Genomic DNA, 5245 nt, shown 5'->3' with positions numbered 1-5245 from the left:
GTCAAAGCCTCAATATCAACAGACAAAATAAGGCCAGGGGCTGGCTGTGAAACAGACTAGAATCGCTCACATGCAAGATCAAGTTGTGACTCAAGAAAATTGAAACAAATTGACAAAAGTCAAGATGTAATATCTGAATTTGGAGATCATCTCATGAACAGAGCTGGTACGTTTAGCACTAGTAAATACTGAATATGAATTACCTGACCAGTTGTGAGGTGACGTTAAGCACGTCACGTAAGTGGAAAGCAAAACATGATTTAAAAGACAAGAAAGGAATAGAAGGCCCAAATGAATATCAGAAGATGCTCTGAAACATTTCCTTGAACAAAGACTAGCTAAACTGAGTGGGAAACAATGAAGTGAGCTGAACGGAAACCTTCCAAAGGCAGTTTGCAAAGACAAAGCAAAGGAGTGAAACATAAAATATCCAAGATATGCACTTCAAAAACCAAATGGGAAGAATGTGTTCACCGACTATCAAATGAAAGAACTGAAAAAATGTTAAATCTTGAGCTGAAATATTGATAAGATCCACGAGCAAAATATTAATGAATCAAAAGAAACTAGAAGGGATACAAAATATTGCTGTAAAAAATAATTTCTCTATACTTACCTGGCAGGGGAGAGACCATGATCACGAAGGTGGTTTTCCCAGGGTGAGGCTTATCCATTGCACTCCGGATGTGCTGACCCTTGCGATTTCTCCAAATGTGGGAAACTCGACTGCATAATTTGTGGTAGTGGGGAAAAATAAATAAATTTTATCTATATTCAACCATTTCAGGAGATAGCACATAATCAAGAACAGATGGCGCCAGGCATACGGGATTCTTTAAAATTGATGCAAACTCATGAAGAAGAAGATGTCAGGAAGAGAAAGGAAAATGGGAAATAAACCTTAAATTTTAGATGCTTATTTTGACCATTACCTATAATGGCTAAATGACATAAGAAATTATATGCTGCAGTGTTGAGGAGAAAAGCTACTTCCGGAGTGGCCTGAGCAAAAGCTCGAATGATTAAGTAAAATGATTGTCAAGACCAACTGGACCTGCCAGAGCACTAGGTCATATATAGTTAGTCACACAGTCTACGGATGAAGAACAAAAGACTAAATTTAGGTATTATTAAAAGTGTTCAAGGTTATGTAGTTTATATTACACTATAAATATTGAAGGTTTCTTCTATCTGTTATTGAAAATAGGTGTGCACATATGATGGAAATCAATGATTAGCAAGACTATAAAGAACTAAGGGCATATTCAGCAGAGTTGATTTTGTACACTACAAAAGGGTACTATGAATTACCCAAAAGGAGTAGTTTCATCTTAAGCCAGTGAGGAAAGTGGAAACATAAGGAAGACCTCTAGAAAAAAAAAAGAGTAGGTTTTAAATTTTTGAACAATAAGTTTGCCATTAGATGCATTTATGCAAGAAAAATCTATGTTCATCAGAGAAAAACCTTGAAGGTAGACAGCACATTGACAGCATCGAATCCTCATTATGGTCATCCCCTGGATCCACTCATTGAAGGGAATTGAGCGAAACCACAGCAGAGATGGATTTGGATGTGTTCTGTTGGCACGTACTGGCTTGGCCCCCAACAGCTAGAGGAGAGAGAGCAGAGGAAGGGCTGTTGTTTCGAAATTTAAAGAGTTGTAAGGATACTGAGCCTACAGGCTGAAATTTAAAGAACTGTAAGGATACTGAGCCTATGGGCATCACCTAGCCCCAGGGCTGTAAGGATGAAGACGTATGTGAAGGGACCAGGTAGTCTGAAGTTGAAGGAGATGTGTGTAAACTTCCAAGCTTGCTGCTAGTATATAATTGATGCAGTGTGGTGGTTAGGGATGATATAAACAGAACTAGATAAAAGAGAGAGAGAAAGAAAGGAGATTTGACACGGTGAGCTGATGTCAAATCCTGATGCTGTGCTCATCTAAAATCAGGGGAGACAAAAACATGAAGTTGTTGGTTTACATTATTTTTTAGATGTATTCACAGTAAAATTATTTATAAAGAGCACCTTAATGGAAGCTACCAGGGAACAAGTTCAGGTATGAGGAAGGCAATGACTGAAAGAGCAGAGTTGGCCTGCAGTGAGAATTAGTCAATATGGAACATGGCTCTTCTCGTCTTTGCTTTTGATACTTCCAACAAATGACCTTCATTTTTCTGAGGGGTCTACGTAAGCAGGTAGAGGACGATACTGATTGTGTTATATGATTCAGCTATGAGAGATTTCCATCCTGTTTAGTATGAAGTGAGCCAGCTTAGAAGCTGTCAGTGGGATCCCACTATGAGTAAGACTCAATAGAATGCATCCTTTGTTCTCTGAGATAACTGCACAATGAACCTCTTTCATCCAAGAAAATTTCTGAGCCCAAATTAACTGGTAGAGATGCAAACAGAACCAGGAGCCCGAGAATCAGACAGAGCAGAGGACTTCCCAGGTTTCAGGAGAGTAAAATAGTACCTTTGAAGATGAGGCTGGCTTGTAGATTGGGGTGCCCTTGGGCATTTTTGTCATAAGCTGAGTTTTCTGACTGACAGACCTGATGAGGGTCATTGGATTGAGGTTTGCAGGGGAATCACTGTGAAAGCTCTTTGAACCATATTATTAGAAACTGTAAAAGCTCTTGGAAACATATCCTGACCAAACAACTGAATCCTGGGCATTTGCCACCCCTTAACTTCCATAACCAAGTCCATGATCATAATAGTTGTCTGTGAGTTCTATTTGGCCATTGCACTGAATTCTAGACCCTCACTGAAAACAAAAACACAGAAGACAGAATGTGCTATTTTAGACAGAAGAGCATTAAAGGAAGAAATCCAAGCGGCATGGAAGATATTAGTGAAAAATAAAGCTCCAGGAGTTGGCAGAATACCTGGGGAAATTATTTAACAAACTGATATAGCGCTGAAGCACAGATTAGTTTGTGCCATGAAATTTGGAATAGAGATACCTGGCCAATCTACTGTGAGGAATCAATGTTAATGTATATTCCAAAGAAAGAAAACTGAAAAGCATAAGGAAATTATTGAACAATATTATTAATATTGAATGCAAGTATGATGAAGCTGAAGATAATTCAAAAATGTCACAGTACATGAACAAGGAGCTGCCAGGAATTGAAATTGGCTTCACAAGAGGTTTTTGAATGCGGGGACTTGCTGCTGACATCAGATGGATCTTGGCTAAATGCAGAGAATATCAGAAAAAATGATTCCTTGAGTTTTCTAAATTACCAAAGACATTTTACTCAGTAGATCATAGCAAACACTGAATGATATCACAAAGAGCAGAAGTACCCAACAGTTAATTTTGTTCAAGAAAGATATTTACAGAGACCAAGAGAAATTTGTGCAAACACAGGAGGATAATGTATGGTTAAAATTAGTAAAAGAGTGTTTTATACAGTTATATACTTTAGTCATTCTTCTTAATTCAGTCTGCTGAGAAAATAATCCAAGAATCTTGTGCGTTATACAGGGTTCGCTAGAGAGAGAAAACCAGATTGCTGATAATTTTATATGTATGTGTATATTTATAAATATATATATATATAACACAAGAAATGAACTGTTAAATTATAAACAGATAGATATAAAATACAAGAAATGAACTGCTACATTATAAAGCAGTACAAATGGCTCAGTGCAACTCACTCCTGTGAGAGAGTTGTGAGACACAAACAGTCCTTCAAGGCTTGAGGGTTGCCAGGTAGTTCTCTGTAGAGAGAGAGAAAGCTAGGCTATCCCGGCACAGGCAGCAAACAGCAAGGCAGGTCACCAACAGTCAGCCAGGTCACTAACTGTCAGTCCCCAGCTCAAGAGATGTAAATTTTAATCGTGTGGTCTTAAAGAGACCTCAACTTACAGCGACACAGTCCACAGGCTAGGCGTCCCACAGGTACGTAGCCTGTAAATTGAGACACAGACCAAGCAAGGCAGCCGCACACTGGTCTGCTGATCAAAGAGTGAGAGACAAGAAAGGTGAGGCTCACCAAGCCATTTATCTCTCCACCCTTCATTAATCCCACGTGTGTTTATTGACCAGCCTGGCAATAAACTATCTCAGCTGGAGTGTAGAAATAATGCAGAACAGGGCCATAGGAACCAAATCTTTGTTGAAAAACATACTGCCTGAATGTCCCTTAGAAGTTAGCATGGCAAACTTCATCTTACATACTTTGAATATGTGGTCAGGGGACACTAGACCCTGGAAAAGACATCATATCTGGTAAAGTGGAAGGTCAACTGAAAATAGGTACACCCTCAATGAGACAGATTGACATAGTAGCCTTAACATGGGCTCAAATGTAGCAAGACTCAGAGGACAGCACAGCACCAGGCAAAATGTTATTCTGTTGTGTTGCATCTGTTGAACATAGGTTCTCTATGAATGGAAACTGATTTGAGGTCACCTAACTAAAATAATGCCACATAGATGTATGAGTCTGGTTATGATTTGGTAATAATATTGCATTGATAAACTTCAAAACAAGGAGTCAGAGCCTTCAAATGTTAACAAGTACCAGCTACAGCTGGAACTAGATTTATGCACAAATATGCGCACTACATGTCACTCTAAGGATTGCAATACTTTACAATTCTAGATAATGTAACATTATTTATTGTGTAAAGTACTATGGAAGGAAATTGGGAGAAATTAGGCTCTATTAGCTAATGAAAGAGTAATGGAATTGGATCAAGAGCCACGATGATACAAAGCACACATTTTAGGAGAAGTGTCACGGATTGAAGCAGCCCTAGTGGAGTAGCGGAGGATGTTGGCTTGACAGCTGCTAGGCTCGCAATTTGAAACTAGCAGCTGATCCATAATAGAAAGGTGCGCTTTTCCACTCTTGTAAAGGTTTCTGGTCTCAGGAACCCACAGAGGCAGTTCCACTCGCCTATAAAGTCACTATGAGTTGGAATTTACGTGATGCCAGCGAGTTGTTTGTTTTGGTTTGGGTAGAGGAACTTGCTACTGAGATAGTAATTTTGGCATAGGTTTTAATTAGACAGCTCATACACTAAATAAATGGACTCATTTCCCAGACGAGTTCTTAGCTAGTTACTTTTCAATCATTTGTGGTTCGTATACTGTAGAAAACACCATGTCTGAATCTAGCCTACTGTCCCCTCAAGCTCAATGTCCCTTTCTCTCTCCGTGACTTTATCGCAAGAGCAGCACTCTAGATAAAACAGCTAATTAAAAATATAAAACTCGCCT

The 5245-nt window shown here is 39.0% G+C and overlaps 1 non-coding gene across 1 annotated transcript; it reads left to right on the top strand.

Annotated features, from left to right (window-relative positions):
• Positions 1–608: 608 nt before the first annotated feature.
• On the top strand, positions 609–773 carry LOC142437954 (U1 spliceosomal RNA). The gene has a single exon (XR_012782451.1). It is a non-coding gene; the product is annotated as a U1 spliceosomal RNA (small nuclear RNA).
• Positions 774–5245: the final 4472 nt, after the last annotated feature.

This window comes from Tenrec ecaudatus, chromosome 1 (assembly GCF_050624435.1).
Source record: "Tenrec ecaudatus isolate mTenEca1 chromosome 1, mTenEca1.hap1, whole genome shotgun sequence".
Lineage (NCBI taxonomy): Eukaryota > Metazoa > Chordata > Mammalia > Afrosoricida > Tenrecidae > Tenrec > Tenrec ecaudatus.
The sequence above is the reverse complement of the archived record's forward strand: the minus strand, read 5'-3'. Positions and strand labels throughout refer to the sequence as shown.